At 38.2% G+C, this 18,368-nt stretch overlaps 1 non-coding gene across 1 annotated transcript; it reads left to right on the forward strand.

Moving 5' to 3' along the window:
* The first annotated feature begins 3,078 nt into the window (after positions 1 to 3,078).
* On the forward strand, positions 3,079 to 3,150 carry Trnaa-ggc (transfer RNA alanine (anticodon GGC)). The gene has a single exon. It is a non-coding gene; the product is annotated as a tRNA-Ala (tRNA).
* Positions 3,151 to 18,368: the final 15,218 nt, after the last annotated feature.

Consider the following 18,368-nt stretch of genomic DNA (forward strand, 5'->3'; position numbering starts at 1 on the left):
CTTATACCTCGCGCGTCCAATAATAGTTCCTATGACAGTTCATTTTTATATGGAGCAGCTGTCAATGTCATGTAAAATGTTTGTAGACATTTTCGGGAGTATAGCATATTAATAGAAATGTAGTAGAGTAAGCTGGTTTTGGTGTATGCACTTAGGGTTCAAAAAATTCTTAAAAATAAATGTAGATTTATTTATTTAAACTTTATTGCACGATAAAAATAAGTACAAATGGCGAACTTAAGGCCTTAAGGAATTCAATTAAGGGATTAAGGAATTTAATTTAGTTTGCTATTTAGTTTTTTTGCACCTCCTAATTAGTTAATTTAAGTTTCAGTTCTCCACTACCTAAAGGTTGTCTGGAAGAGATCGCTCTGTAGCGATAAGGCCGCCTGTTGTTTACCTCTATCTTCATGTTTTTTATGTGTTTCCATGTACATTTTTCAGAGGTTGTGCAATAAAGAGGATTTGTATTGTATTGTATTGAATTCTCTACCACTCAACCATAGGGAAAAACAGAAATTCACTAACGTGGGTGAGTGAGAAAAATATTTCAGAAAACAGCAACTCTTACCAATTTTGTGAATTGATATGATACGATCGCTCGCGTTGAGTAATGCGCGCGAAATACGTTACCAATCGTTTCTTTAGGTATATCGCCTGTTGGTGCGCGCTACTTGCACTGCGAGTCGTGTCAAAGTCATATCAAAACTTTTAAAAACTCTAAAATGAAAAAGCCGCTCTGACCTACAGCAAAAATAGGTAGAAATTCTGTTTTATTACATTATTGTGCAGTGTTCAAGAATAGTTTTTTACGATACAAGTGCGGAAAGAGATTCGCAACGAGTGGTGATGAATTAAAACTCGACGAGTTCCGAATTATCTATTCGCAAATGGATACATATATACGTTTTACAGTACATATGGCCCTTTAAATGTTCGACACAGAAACGTAATATGCTAATTTTCGCACTAGTGCGGTAAAGTAGCACCATATGTACTGTAAAGTGAGTTTATGTTTGCTTGTTTAAGATACATAAATTTCACGTAAACCAATCGCAATGTCTCAAGTTAAAAAGCTAAACCACTATTTTTATTTCATTAAACCTAGCAGGAAAAGAGTATTTTACTGGATACTTTAATTGGCCCAATGTCCGTAACCATTCGACTGCTGCACCGAGCCGGGAAAGAGTAAATTACTGGCTGGTGCGGTAAAGTTGGCTCCAGAAAATCTACGTTAAGGTTTATTTAACCTAAATTACGTAACTTGTTGCTTAGTGAAACTTATAGTGCCGATTTAGAATTAAATCCTACAAGCAAAAAGCATTGAGCGTACTCAATACTCAATATTTTATTGCAAATTCACAAAGTGGTTGTACAGGGGGTAAACTTATAAGCTAGGTCTTTGTGAACCCTGTTGGGCACTGCAATATTATTATTTACAATTCCAAGGAGAGGAGAATTTGTGATTAAGTATATTATAAACAATAATAATTAGCAAATATACCTACGATAAAATGAAAATTAAATTTATGTCAAAAATACAGACTTCGTGTCAAAAGTTTTAATTACAATGTCATTTGTCTTTATTATTCAGAACATTAACTTATTATATTAACAAGGACGAATAATATATAGGTGTTATTGAATTATAATCTCTCCCATCCCATCTTAAGAGCCGGCAACTTACTTACAGCCCGGGGTGTTGCGGGTGTCCATGGGCGACAGTAATCGCTTACCATCAGGCGATTCAACTGCTCGTATATCTAATACATAATAAAAAAATATATCAGCTATCCAATAACTACCGTTATTTTTATATGAAGTAACCGATATAGGCATCCAATATCAAAATCTCGGTTGTTGTTTAGTTGGTTGTCTCAATTTCCAGAAAGATGGCGCTGTTCCAGGCGTAAACTAGGTAACGCTAGTTTATCATAGAATCTATATAACAAACTGTCACATATCAAAGTAAATACAAATACCCGCCCCACGAGAATGGTGTGTGAATGGAGACAGTCCCCGTAACTGTATACGGGGACGAGACCCTTCACATCCTTGCAAATGGGTGTCGAATGAACTACAAGCAAAATAAATGATAAGTAACATAGCAACGTGTGTTAACAGTATTTTTTCGTATTTTGTCCAGAAATTCGGTAATCCAATTTCCTTACCTAAATACCAATTAAGACATAAAATAAATTTTGCGTATGCAGGGCGGTCTTTAATTTCGATTTTCAGTAATACCGGGAACGGTAATGAGCCCTGTAAGATAAAATCATCTGTATATGTTTTAAGTATTATTATAAGCGTGTTGTTTTAAAATGCGAGCTTAACTTCGATTGTATCTTCTAGCCTCGTGTGACTTTTAAACTACTACTTATTAATTGTATATACAGATGTCAATCACTATGAAAAATAAGTTTTTGGCAAAAATTATATTTTTGGTACAAGCTTTTATCGCTAACTATACTTTTATTTCCACAGGCAACTAATACTCATCGAGCCAATTCTAAAACCCCAAACACAATTAGGTCGCGTTGTTTTATCACAGAGTTCATATGGCCACCTCGTTACATCATCAGAACTCCTAGTGTAACTTAATTCGATTTTGAGAGGTGACGAACGTGTTTGCGTTTAGTTTCATTTAGTATAGATTTAGAAACAGCGCACCAAGCGGAACGTTTTGGAAACTCAAAATCCCATACAAAATGAGACTTAACGCAAATTAATCACGTTACGCAATCGAATAAATTTACACTAGGGGTACAGAACAGATCAGCTCGATGGTACCATAATATTGCATCGTCACCGGACTTACATATGTATGCATATTTTCAGTTTCACCAGAAACCGGGAAGTGGGTCAAATTTAACATGCAGAATTTGACCCGTACATACATAAATACGTTGTAAGTTAATAAAAACCAACCATGCCGAGCCGGCTTAACACAACCATGTGTTGCGTTGTTGGGTCATGCGTTAACGCATGTTCTTGATTAAGGTTGTAAACCTTAAAGTGTAGATGTCGCTAGTGGCGCTGTCACAGTTGCAATGGTTAAATTCGCGGTGAATGACGGATGGTCAGCTGGCGTAATAGATAACGCATTGGACCGGCAATCCAAAGGTGTGGGTTCGAGTCCCACATTGACCAGGGTTGATCATCGTCGATTTTTTCATTGTGATTGACATCTGTATATACAATTTATAGATTGTAATGTGGTACGTTCCACAATAAAAAAGGAAAATATATATTTACATTACTACATATTACATAAACGCTTAATGCTGACGATGATTGTCCCGTGATATAACACCCCCATTTACATCAGCTGACGCGTCGTGACGTCATAATGGCGCCGTTTCCTACTGATGTTCGTGTGTACATTTGCATGTGTTTTACCAGAGACATGTAAACAATAAGGTTTGGGTACCATCATACAATGCTTTACTTATGTTTGATGTAAATGGAATGACACAAGATTAATCACTCTCCGTTTTATTGATATTGTAAGTCAGTAAGGAATCATATATTGTCAGATTGTGCATGTTAGATACATAATTGTAAGTATGTATATATTTATATAAGTATGTAATATCGTCGCCTAACACTCCAATAATATGTTACACAACGAAGGCTGCAAAAATATCTGACACTATCTTATTTTTAGAGCCCTAAGAGCGTTTCACGTATTTTTGCGGCCTTCGAAGAGTAACCATATGTAATATTGCAGGTGACCGTACAAGCATTGGCTAGTTTAGGGTTAGGTCGATCTTGGTAAGATTATTACCAATTATTTATTTATTGATTGACGACCGGTCTGGCCTAGTGGGTAGTGACTCTGCCTATGAAGCCGATGGTCCCGGGTTCAAATCCTGGTAAGGACATTTATTCGTGTAATGAGCATGGATATTTGCTCCTGAGTCATGGGTGTTTTCTATGTATTTAAGTATTTATCAATATTTATATATTATATATTTCGTTGTCTAAGTACCCTCAACACAAGCCTTATTGAGCTTACTGTGGGACTTAGTCGACTTGTGTAATAATGTCCTATAATATTTATTTTTATTTTATTTATCTAGTAGGATCCGTGCACCGACAACACTGATGCGGAACGTGACCTTGTATAATTGTCTTTATTATTTACTAGTCTCTTGTTCCATATATAACAAGCGCACACGTGTGACTGATTGCTCCCAGCTTTAACCTAGATTGGTTTGATGAAATATGATCTAAATTTCAATTTAAACGACAACTTACACAAATCGACCAGCCCGCGTAGCCAATATGCCTGAATAGTGAAGCCAAAATGAGTGTAGGATTCAACGTCATAATCGCGGCAGTAATGCGGCGATAAACGGCACTCATTCATTATTTTATAATTATGGCTTCAGTCCAGTGGGACTATTTCGTTAGTATCCAGGTATTAGAAGCTTTAAATACGACTAAAATTGTAAGGTTAAGAGGCTGTCAACACCCAATGTCCTTGAAATTGATGTTACTTAAACGGTTTTTTAAGAAAGACTATTTGTTTTAGTCAAGTAAGAAAAATATATGTTCATATTAATTATATTTCAAAGACCGTGGTCGTACTCGATACACGATTGAACGAAATCGGCTCGATAGAAAATAATTGTAAAGATTGGTCTTAAAATCACAATTAAACGGTTTTATGTCTTTATTGTTTTGACTTATGGGTCTGCAATGAAAATGACAATTTCAAAACATTTATATCTAAACCGTGGTCGAGTTAAATATTACACTAATAATCCACTTTTTTTATTTAAATATTTTTCTTATTATTCCCTTGCCCAGGCCCAGTAACATGCGACAGTGCTATCTCATTTACTCCGAAACAAATATACAGTGTGCGCGCTTTAGGTATTGACAGCCTCTTAATACAAAACAGTATACGGTGGTTTTATTAACTCTTGTAAAGCGATAGCTAGACTTTAAAAGTCGCACGTGGACAACCGGCCGTTGACTCCAACATTACTACATTAGTATACTGTACAGAGTGATTTCTGGGTCGTGATCCAGAACCACTTTTTCTGAATCTATAAATGATTTACATGATCATACGGCAGTATTAGATTGAAAGATAATTAGTTTAATTTTTATCATTTTTCAAGTAAAATTAATCTTATATGAAGAAGTATTCATGGTCACCCTATGACTTTTGACATCGCTGTATGGAAAGCGACAAGACGTCACATTGAGTAGGGTGACCAAACTGTACGCAAACATGTTTTTTTCTACTTGTCATCTGAAAAATAATCATAATTATTGGTGATAATAAATAATGAGCAACATCATTAGACTCATCTTTGAATTCTGTGTGATGTCTTGTCCTCTTGCTCCACGACCCCGAAATCACCCTGTATAATAAGCTATTGATATTACGCTTTAAACAACCAACAACTTTTTCACCACGGCACGCGCTGTGATCGCTTTACTTACCCCCACCAGAGGGCCTACCGCGAACCACGTTCGACGTGTTGCCTCCCTGTCACACTTACGTACGAATTCACAAGTGCGACAGAGAGGCAACACGTCGAACGTGGTTCGCGGAAGGCCCTCATGTCATTCGCACAATGCCAATCAATACTCTGCTATTAAATTATATTGCGTGGACCCGGATACGTCCTTAAACTACGTCCACAAGAGAGGTATGGACATTGTGAATGTCATCTCGCTTTGTGTGGTAGGGCACAGCACAGCGGATGTCATTCCAGATCTAGAGCAGGGCCCAACTGGGGAAATACCTCCACCTTACAGAAAACCGCAGCCAACTAACACTGGACCCTACTCATAGTGTTGTGTTCCTGCCGGTGAGTAAGGTTGCCAGAGTTCAACGAGGGGTTGGAGGGGGTTAGGGTCAGCAACGCGCATGTAACTCCTCTGGAGTTGCAGGCGTACATAGGCTACGGATACTGCTTACCGTCAGGCGGGCCGTATGCTTGTTTGCCACCGACGTAGTATAAAAGAAAAGCACACTACTTAAAACATTCATTGTATTCTAAAAACATTACCCTTCCGGTTGTGTATGTTGGCTAAAAAGAGATATCTTCCATCAGAGGCCACGGGGGGCTATAAATTGAACCGTAAACCGTAACACACTAGCAAAGTCTAGTTTAACGAAGAAAGCTTGAAGATTAATGGCCTTTTTAGTACCTTTGCCTATACATTACACCTACCTAGTATTAGATTCCGTCAAACTAGCCAACTTTGCCTCAAGGCATCTTTGCCCAAAAATACAATACGGTCTTTGGGAAAGTTGCTTAATTTAAGCTCAGGAATACACCCTTGAAATTAACGGAAATAAAAAAAACGCGGTGTATGCTTTTGTACTGATTTTGTACGTGTTTTTGTATTTTACTTTTATCTTATACCTTTAAACGAGCAATTCTTGTATATATATATGTATATAATTATATTTCCGGGATCTCGGAAACGGCTCTAACGATTTTGGTGAAATTTGGTATATGGGGGTTTTTGGGGGTAAACAATCGATCTAGATTAGTCTTATGTTTGGGAAAACGCGTGTTTTCGAGTTTTCATGCGTTTTTCTTTCGACGCAGATGGTTGCTAATTTCGTGTTGCAGGCCACTGTCCGTCTGGTCCAGCGGGTTAAGACGCGGACTGCAAAACGAGTGTTACGGGTTCGAATCTCGCCTGGTGACTAACTTTTTTTTTTATATGTTCAAGTTTATATATAATTTTTTAATTTTTATTGTTTTAGACAAGTTTAATGTAGTAAAAAAATGTAGATAAGATTATCACCTATACACCACCATATTACAATAAATAGTTATAACCGAGCAATGCTCGGTCGCCCAGGTACTTCATATTATAAATGACCTAATCTAAGACCATAAATGAATAAAGGATAATAATAATACAAATTAACTTTGCAATAACCCAGTCTCATTGTCCTCCCAAACTTCAATCCATAGACCGTTATACTGTTCACTTTACTACAATAGTCCCAATGCCTGTTGCGACCGGTTCATGGGTGTCTATTGTTGCGCCCATGAACGGGTTCCAGCAGGCGTTCTACATGACATTAAAGCTCTCCAAGAGACCTCTACGTGTTGGATCTATATCCCCATGCAAGCCTATCAAAAGACCGGGATTTATAGGCCCGTGAAATCCAAGGAGATACAAATTATCAACTTAATCACTTCTCAAGCTCCGGCGAAAGATGGTGTAAAAACTTATTCCACACAATTTATTTTACAACCATTGCAAGTAAACAAACTTTCTAGTTCCTTCCGTCTTATTTCAATTTGTAAACAGCGACGGTATCGTGGTCGCATTTTTACCACTTGTATTGTCATGCGTCACTTTCGCACTTACATACTTGTTAGAACGTGACAGGCATGATGACAAATGATAAAACCGGCCATCTTAGCCTTATAGAACTCGTGAGCGGTGTTCGCATCTAATATTATTTAATTGCATTTAAGTTTATTTAACCCTACAATTTTTTGGAGAAAATAGGTTTTTGCGACAGGAAAATTATAGGACATCCTTTTTTACACAAATTGAACAAGGCCCACGGTAAGCTCAAGAAGGCTTGTGTTGTGAGTACTTAGACAACGATATATATTATATAATATACAAAGACATGAACTTATATAGAAAACACTCATTACTCAAGAACAAATATCTGTTATTCATCACACAAATAAATAAGACACACATATGAATTTACTTAATTCTGGTCGATTATTGCGGGCGTAATCTTATCGAAAAATGGATGAAAGTATAATTTTTTCAGCCATTTTATAGCATGTTTTTTTTTTAAATTAGTAGCTCCGGAAGCTGAAGACCTAACGAAATAAAAAAAAACAAAAGTGAATCGACAAACATATAATCATCGAACACGCTCGCAGAATTTCACGAGATGGTTTCAAAGCACAAAGGTTATACAAATTTTGCTCCCGAGTGAAACATAATTTTTTTACAACACCAACGCAAGTATAATACTAATTGTAAATCGCTACAAATCAAATTCAAATGGACGTTATTACATAATTATCATTCATAATGATCAATTCTATCAGCCAACATGATGCAAAAATTGCATCAGGTTCCATTGCTACTCTTGTGTACAAAATGCAATTTTCTCATCAGTTTATGAACTTTAAAAAGAGCCTTTACGACCCGGTGTTAAAAAAACTCTTAAATTACAATATAAAGATCATCGCTTGTGTTTTACGTAAGAAATAACATTTATCTTCAAGTTTCTTCATTATAAGAATGTAGTAGGTTATCGTAAAATTTATGGTCCCCGGAGGCGACTGTTGGAAGATATTTCTTTATGCCCACTAGCCGTTTAAGAGGATTCCACCTATAAAATGGTGAGTTAAGTTTGGCATTATGTTTCTGGCTATTATTACCAGAGTCCGGAATTTTCGTGGCAGTTTGAATTGTCATTAGGGACTTCTCATTTGTCGACTTTCGATATTATATCGACACAACAATACACAACATACATATATTAAAGAAAGATTAAAAGTTGAGGTAAGTAACAAGCGCTACCGCTCGAAGATAGTTACAAATAGTTTTCTAACTTGCCATGCATTTGAACTTTTAACCTTTTAACCGCCGTAGTCTGCTTTTTTTATGATAAAGGAGGCAAACGAGCAAAAGGATCACCTGATGGCAAGAGATTACCGCCGCCCATGGACACCTGCAACACCAGAGGGGTTGTACTTACAAACGCACTTGCGTTGCCGGCCTTTAAGATGGGAGTACGCTCTTTTCTTGAAGGTCTGCTACATGTATATTAGACATACATAGTTCATTTCGTTGCAGTCTGATAAATAAATAAGACAAAACTTCGTGTAACTTCGTACCGGCGGAGACACGAGCACGCCCAATGAAAAATTCTTAGCGATTAAAAGGTTAAAAGAATCTGCAAACTTCGTTCAAAGTAAAAATCCGTCTTTTCCGTTAACCTGATTCGATAAAAGTAGATTGAATTCCGAAATTCCGGTACCGATTGATGAACACCGTTTTATTCCCTGATAGAATTAGGGCGTATCTTATTCTCGTAGGCCTATAGCTAAAATAGAATCAGGTCGTATCGCATCCGAAAATTCTTGAGAGCTCTTGGAGTCTTGGTACATAGATTAAGTAAGGCTATAGTAGATATGGCATTCTCGTTACACTGAAGCGGCACATGCGAAAATAGTGTATCCACAGCCATCGTATACATTTTTTCTACTCGTCGACTGTAATGCTTGAATTAAGATTCGTATACCAAACTATAACTGTGTACTTTTCATTCCCAGGTTCAGTTCTTTTCGGCCCAACTATAATATTGATTTCGATACGCTGTAGTCGACTATAAAAAAAATTACCAATCACGTACCGCACCGCTCCCATAGAAAATACTAAACGGGTGCGGGGCGGGACGAAATAGTCACGCGTTTATGTTTTTTGTACTGCATTTTTGTCTACTGAGATACTTTCCAATTTTCATTAATTATTTAGTTTTTATACATAAAAATAGGTATTATTTTAGATGGCTCCTAGACAAAGTATTGTATACAATAGGGGTATAATCAAGTATATCAATCTCTTATTTTTACTTTGTTAAGCAACGAAGCTTGCTGAGTACAGTATTTATTTGACTAAAGAGCTCTCTATTATATCACGATTGTATTAAATACTATTAACTGCGGTTGCAGCAATATTGATGGTGGAGATGTGCAGTCTACGGGCAACGTCACTGTCAATGCGCTTGTTAAAATATGTGACGGATTGAACGCTTTAATCCAGACAGCAAGGCGGCAACGACGTCAACACACATCGAGGATTGACAGTGACATATGATACAGCATCATCGACAAACTACCAAAGTCGCAATAAAAATGAAACTTTTAGCCTGTACACAAACCTTAAGTATGGGTTAAGTATTTTAGTGTATGTAATTCAATCTGTGTGTATGTTAATTATAAATCACTTTGTTGTTACATGGAAAGGTCACCGTGACGTAAGTAAAGTTAGTGATTTCTTGAATGACTTAGTTTAGGCTTCGGCTCTTCCTTGATACATTATTTTAAAGGCTGCACCTAACGCCGTCGACTTATACCTACTTATACCCCAACCCCTCACAGCACCACAGAAGTTGTGGGTACTCAGACAAGTATATATATCACATATATACAAATACTTAAATACATAGAAAACAAGCATGACTCAGGAACAAATATCTGTGCTCATCACACAAATAAATGTCCTTACCGAGTTTCGAACCCAGGACCATCGGCTTCATAGGCAGCAATACCCACTAGGCCAGACCGGTAGTTAAACCATCGCCAGTTTAGTTAGGGCGTTTCTTGCATTTCTTTTCTATTGTATTGTTGTATATCTCCTCTACATTATTAATCTGTGCCAACTCGGAACACACTTCGTAATTCACTCGGCAAATATCATTCGACGTAGATCGATTGTTCCACTTTACGTAATGATGCCTCGCACCTTGGTAGTCATTCCCATAGCGAGTAAAAGTGAATTTAAGGTTCTGGTTGCATAGCTGACGTGTCAATCGTTAACGTTCCGTAGCGTAACGTACCATAACTTTGATCCCAGAAGTGTTCCATAACTTTGTTCACGGAACACTTCTGGGATCACTTCGGTCTTGTTTTTTTTTTTTAGTTTAGAGTGTGTTGTATCTTTATATTAGTAATAGTTCGGCATATATCATTCGGCATAGATCGATTGTTCCGCTTCTTTCCATAATAATGTACCTTGGTTTAGCAATGTGCCATAGAGACTTTTTTAAATGTTTCCATGTAATGTTCTCGGTATTTTTTTCTATGCGTTTATTTCCACAACTTCTTACAGTTAGTTTGCGTTTCTATGACACTTTAAGTATACACCAACGACTGTTATAAATGTTAATTAATACAATCGTCAATTGTTAAGGTCGTCACCTCACAATAGAATCTTAAAAAGCGGCGCTTCCTTGCTCACTTGCTTCCCGAAACCCGCGCTCATCTCGATACTTCGCGCGTAGTGAACTTGTATTCGCGATAGCTTATTGTATAAGGTCGTATAAGGCACAACGATTTTTGCCGTTTAAAGTAAAAAAAAACAAGAATCCATCGAGAAATCACAAACTACAATGTTGAAATGAGTTTTTAGACTACTCTGTATGGAAAATTTAAACGCTTGGATCAGTCCCATTTGTCGGTACAATAAAAACGCTGGTTTAAAAAGAAGTATTTTTGATAAAATTTTCTCTGCTAGGTAAGTTAAATAATAATGTAACGGCAACTACAGAAATGAAGTCGATGCCATGAATAACCAGTTCATCAAACAATACAATGAGTTTTGTAATTGCTGAGATACGTCAAGATATCTGACGCCAAAATTTAGAATGCGTCGTCTTAAGAACATTGAGTCTTCTTCTTCTCCCTGCCCTTATCCCAGTTTATCTGGGGTCGGGCCTCCTTGTGCATCGGCGCCAGAATAATCTATTCTGGGTTGTCGTCGTTGTAAGTTTCTGGTGGCTGGTCATCTGCCTCTTCCTCTAGATTGTGTACTGATGTTGAGTACAGTTTTCACGGAGTAGCTGTCATCTCTGCGCATAATGTGACCATACCAGCGGAGTCTACTTTCTCTCAGTTTCTCTGTATTACTTAGAACTTTAATACTCCCCAATCTGAACGAGAAAGTTTTCGTTTAGATTAGAAGTCAGAAATTTTAATTAAACGCAGAAATTATGGAAATATTATGAATGTTCTTGATTGCCATTCAAATCGCTGAGTACATGAAGCCTATTCGAAGTTACATTCTGTCTACAAGCACTACATTTCTTTCCTCTTTCCTCCCAGGCTCCCATGAATCGTGGCAAAAAACTGGGACAATAATAAATAAATAAAATAATAAATAAATATTATAGGACATTGTTACACAAATTGACTAAGTCCCACAGTAAGCTCGATAAGGCATGTGTTGAGGGTACTTAGACAACGATATATAATTATAATATATAAATATTTATAAATACTTAAATACATAGAAAACACCCAGGACTCAGGAACAAATATCCATGCTCATCACACGAATAGATGCCCTTACCAGGATTTGAACCCGGAACCATCAGCTTCGTAGGCAGGGTCATTACCCACGAGGCCCAACCGGTCGTCAATGCGAGGAAGAATCTTTTCTCTAAATGTATTTTTAATACTTCGTGTTTTTTTTTACTAGCCTATTGCGGTGTCCCACTGCTGGGCAAAGGCCTCTTCCTTAGTCCTCCACAACCCCCGATTTAGTGCCTCTTCCGGCCAATCGTTGAAAAAGATATCTAGATCATCCCGCCATCTCCGTCTGGGTCTGCCGCGTCCGCGCCCTTGTGGCATCCACTTGGTAGCTACACTAGCCCATCTGTCTGGATGCATGCGGCAGACGTGACCGGCCCAGTCCCATTTGAGCCTAGCAGTCTTCTCGCCGACGTCAGCAATGCGGGTTCTTGCGCGCAGCGTGGTGTTCCGGATACGATCGGTCCTCTTCAAACCTAAAATGCTGCGCTCAATAGCCCGTTGACAAAACTTCGTGTTTGATAAGTAATAATAGTATTTTCAATTCTGACGACCGGTCTGGCCTACTGGGTACCCTACCTATGAAGCCGATGTTCCTGGGTTCGAATCCCAGTAAGGGCATTTATTTGTGTGATACTCAGATATTTGTTCCTGAGCCACGGGTATTTTCTATTAACTATTTATGTATTATATATATCGTTCTCTGAGTCTTACAAAACAAGCCTTCTTGTGCTTACTGTGGGGCTTAGTCAATTTCCCCTGACTTAAATTGACCGAGATATGAACCGTGTTACAAACCTTTTATATTGTTTTTGAGCTCCCAATATTCAATAAACATCCGTGAATCATTCAAAACTGTTAAAAGCTCTTAGTCAATTTGTATAAGAATATCAAATAATATTTATTCTCTGAAGAAAGTTTTATGCTTTCCTTGTTTTGCCTTGCTATGCCAAGATATTAAAACACGAAGCGATGGAAAGTCATTCAGATTCGCCAATCTAGCTTAGACCGAGATTGCTTTTTCAACTTAACCTGCAATATTGTCAATGAGAAATGTAATTTGTATATTCTTGGAGTTGAAGTTGTTTTTTGATTTGCAGATATAATATTTGCGCTTGAATGTTTTTTATTTATTTATTTATGAGTAAAGAAATACCGATACCTCTCGAATAGGGTTTTTTCCATCTACAAATCTTAGGGCAGAATTGTATCCCAATAAATTCTTTTGGATTATAAGAACATGTTAAACTACTTTTAGGGGACCTGTAATGACCATATTTTTGTAAATATTGAATTTAAAATATATTACAGTACATATGGGGCTACTTTATAGCACTAGTGCGAAAAGTAGCATATTACGTTACTGTGTCGAACATTTAAAGGGCCATATGTACTGTAAAACGTTGTACGATACATGTGCGAATAGGTAATTCGCAACTCGTGTCGATTTAAAACACTCCCTTCGGTCGTATTTTAATTTATCGCCACTCGTTTCGAATTTCCTATTTTTCGCACTTGTATCGTAATGTACTATTTTGGCACACGTCACGTGACCAAACTCGAAACGTCTTTGAAGATTCTGATGACGTCACAACTCTCGAATTGACACTGTTGACAGTTAGGCGATAAACAACAAATGACAAATGTCAGTTGACAGTTCGTATCTTCTACGTGTGTATGTAGTTATGTGTCAAACCGTAAACTGTGACGTCACACAATTTTCAAAGAGCGTTTTGGGCGCGAAAGCATCTGTCAAAATATATTTTGTTAATTTAACATATTTAAAGCCGTTTTTAGTGTAAAAGTTAAATTTTAGGGCAACTTTTAGTTAATATAGAATCGTAATACAAGCGTTTCAAAAATTGGAAACAACCCTATTAGCTGACTTGGGGCGGTAGGGTGGTATTTTGAAATATAAATAGTTGTGAACCTAAAATTTACAAACATCAATTTATCAATGCCGAACGGCCCGATAGGAACTTTATACAAGAACACTGTATACCTGGTATATCTGGATGCCAGCTTGGACCCTTCGACTCACAATCAGTCCAAAGGCGCACTGTACGAATGCTCGACGATCCCAAACTCACAAGCGGAATTAAACCTTTAAGTCTAAGGAGAGACTACCTCCTTGTGTGTGTTTTACCGCTTGTATAATGAGCTGTGCTCTGAAGAATTGTTTGACATGATGCCCACGGCTACTTTCCATCGCCGCACCGCTCGCCGTTGGCAGGGCATCCTCATACCCTAGAGCCTAAATGGTCGCGCACTGTGCGGTTTACACCGGCTGTGGAATCAGCTCCCCGCCTAGGTTTTCCCGAGGGTCTATGAGGTTCTTCAAAATAGGAGTGTCCTTCTTCCTCGCGTTGTCCCAGCATTTTGCCACGGCTCAAGGGAGCTTGGGGTCCGCTTGACAACTAATCCCAAGATTTGGCGTAGGCAATAGTTTTTACGAAAGTGACTGCCATCTGACCTCCCAACCCAGAGAGTAAACTAGGCCTTGTTGGGATTAGTCCGGTTTCCTCACGATGTTTTCCTTCACCGAAAAGCGACTGGTAAATATCAAACGATATTTCGTACATAAGTTCCGAAAAAACTCATTGGTACAGTCAGCATCAAAAGTAGCGGATCAAATAACGTTTCATAAGTAACTACCATTTTGTAACAGCTTAACAAAAAGTGATGTCTTAAATATAGAACAACTAAGACTGTAAAAGATATACTTTTGAACGCGAATTTTAGAAATTTATCTATATTTGGAAAAGTTATCCTTAATATCAGATACTTTAGGCGCGTTGTTTCATCCGCTACTATTGATGCTGACTGTACGAGCCGGGGTTTGAACCCACGACCTCCGGATTGCAAGTCGCACGCTCTTACCGCTAGGCCACCAGCGCTTAGAATAGGAGTGGAAAGGTTTTTAAAGTAGGTAACGTGCATGTAACACCTCTGGAGTTGCAGGCGTCCATAGGCTACGGAGACTGTTTACTCTCAGACGGCCCGTTTGCATGTTTGTCACCGACGTGGTATTAAAAATCTTAGTATTGTAATATCTTTGCATAGCCAACATAATCTTAAATGAAATAACGGACATAGGAATAACGGTAGAACCACTGCAATTCCTTTTTCGTTCTCATAATGGCACGATGCAAATGCGAACATTAAAATATAGTAGTCGCAGGACATTTCCAGCTCTCCCTCTGCTCCATTCGTGATTTATAGTTACGTTATTTTTATCTCAAAACTTAGAAATGAATGTACGTTATTTTTGTCTTTTGAGTAGCAATTTTTTTTAAATATTGTTTTGGTCGTAGAGCATGTTGTTGTTCGGTAGTTACTATTAAGTGCGCTCGTAAATTCGGTACATGCTTTTAGTAAAGAGATAGCTGGACTTTACTAAAAGACACGATGGATTGCCGGGTGTTGATTAAAGCATAGTTAATCGCGTTTCAAGATTAGTTTATTATTAGCAGCACACTTGCACGATAGTTCATTGCATAATATGCTATCAATATTACACATTAAACAACATGAATGAGCAAACAACAAAAGAATAATCTCGAGACGTCGTTAGCATTTTGAATCTCGACGACAACTTTCTACAATTAAATTTAGAAACGGCCGTTTTGGTAATGTCAGTATGACTCACGACAGTTTACAACTCACGGCCAAATTCGAACTTTAAGATACGTAAAATATTTGCTAAAGATACGATATGAATTAGATATGTCAGTGACAAAAGTGACGTTTCTTTAAACAAAAACGTCACTTAATAGTTTTGAATGTTTCACGGTTAGTTTCACTAGACTTAAATCGACCGGGATATAAACCGTGATTACCTTTTTATTGTTTTTGAGCCCCGATATTTCGACGCAGTTACATGTATCTTGTTCACGGGTAACTGGAGATAGTGGGTGGGTGTCAAAGTTGTGTAGACCGCGCTCGGTCTACCCTCATTCGTGCGCGTCGGCTGCGTTCGCTTTCAACGTTATCACCAGAGAGCGAAACTTTGGTGCTGGTGACGTCATTATCTATAATCTATAATCTAAATAACAACACTCTGTATTTAGCTTGACGTCATACGTCTGTCATCGGCACCAAAGATTCGCTCTCTGGTTATCACTCAAATATCCGCTCGATTTAAGTCTAGAGAAACGTCTCTTGTGACACTAACATATCCAATCCATATCATATCTTTAGGATTTTTTGACCTATCTTAAAGTACGTATCGGGTCGTCATAACTGACATTATAACTCAGGATACGTCATAGGCGTTCCAAAATGGAAACGCTCACCTTATGACAATGTGTATAAGTTGCCTTTAGTCATACCTGGGCAAGCGAGCTACCGCTGACGAAAAGAGAAAGAGACAAGCTTATGTTAACGCTTTGAAGGTTTCATGTCACAGACACAAACATCACTCAAACACCAAGATCTCGGGCGGAAAGGAGCTAATATAAACCTTACTCTAAAGTGTGAAGGTTACTTGGACAGCGTCCGCCATAACACCTATAGTTGTCCTTGGCGTTATGGGGACGACTAGTAACGACGCCTGTAGGTGTTCTTGGCGTTCAAAAGGTTAACAACGAGTATGACATAGATGAATGTATAAGTATAACCTATCTATAGTTTTTTTTCGTATGGCTTTTTGTGTTACTCTACTTCAAAGATTTACAGTGTTTAAATACTTTGGTTAAAGTTGTAAAATCCTCCACTTGCCCATGGTATTTGGTTAGAGGACAATCAAATACCGTGTGCATGGTGTACGGTCTGTTCGGGTACTTCACACCGACATACTTGTGATTCGTAGCAGTTCCATTTGTGCCATAAATAGGCACAGTACCCAACTCCCGTCCTTATCCGATTCAGCGTTCACTAAACGCGTCGGGGCTCCTCAAAACCAGGAGGTCGTGTCTTGGTATTAGGCTTGGAGACGTCGCCAGGAAGAAATCTTGATTCCCATTCAGATTACCAAGAGTCCTATAGGTTAGGAAAAAACCTATCTATTGTTATGTAATATCATTGACCGTCAATGGTTAACAATATTTTCTACGAAGCTATTCGAATACATTGCTACGAAGCTACTCAGCTACAGTGCTACGGAGCTACGTCATGTTTCAATATTACAAACGTGCTACGAGTACGAAACAATGTAACAGCTGCGCTTTCTGGTTGCAAAACTTGAAACACTTGACCTATTTTAGACTTTAAGTCTTTGCAATACGGCTGCTGAGTGTTCACTGGGTAAAGTACAATATTGATGTCGATTTACATCTGTCAGGTCGTAAATTCGGAATGTTTGTATTGCGTCGACCAATGCTATGGAAAGAAATGCTTGATAGCCCTTTCGGGGCGGAAGAGAGTAAAAAAAAATAGGACATTTTTACCCAAATAAGTCCCGCAGTAAACTCAATAAGGCTTGTGTTGGGGGTATTTAGACAAAGATGTAGTATAATATATAAATACTCAAATACCTAAAAAAACACTGAGGAACAAATATGCGTACTTATCACACAAATAGATGCCCTTACAAGGATTTGAACCCGGGATCATCGGCTTCATAGGCAACGTCACTAACTACTAGGCCAGTCTTATGTTTTTTTTTTATATTTTTAACTTATTATGTTTGAAAATCCAATCTATCTAATAATCAAGACAGAAAAAGGTCTGCGTATAAAGGTGACATTTGGGTGGCAACTGCAGCTGTGTTATTGTAATTTGTATGTTATGTTTAGTTTTAAGATATATTGTTATAATATGTATGTTAGTTTTAAGGTATTTTTTTAATACTACGTCGGTGGCAAACAAGCATACGGCCCGCCTGATGGTAAGCAGTCTCCGTAGCCTATGTACGCCTGCAACTCCAGAGGAGTCACATGCGCGTTGCCGACCCTAACATTCCTCCCTCGTTGAGCTCTGGCAACCTTACTCACTGGCAGGAACACAACACTATGAGTAGGGTCTAGTGCTATTTGGCTGCGGTTTTCTGTAAGATGGAGGTACTTCCCCAGTTGGGCTCCGCTCTAGATCTGGAATGATATCCGCTGTGCTGTGCCCTACCACACAAAGCGAGATGACATTCACAATGCCCATACCTCTCTTTTGGACGTAGTTTAAGGACGTACCCGGGTCCAGGACGTACCCGGGTCCGAGTTTTCATTCATTCATTACTGTTGCAACGTTACTACATTATGGCTCCTCTACACGATGGCCCAGCGCTGGACCAGCGAGAAGGCCATGCGATGGTTGAGAGCACGCACTATGGAATGGGCCACGCATATTTCATTATCTGTAAAAACTTGCCAAAAA

This window comes from Cydia pomonella, chromosome 4 (assembly GCF_033807575.1).
Source record: "Cydia pomonella isolate Wapato2018A chromosome 4, ilCydPomo1, whole genome shotgun sequence".
Taxonomy (NCBI): Eukaryota; Metazoa; Arthropoda; class Insecta; order Lepidoptera; family Tortricidae; genus Cydia; species Cydia pomonella.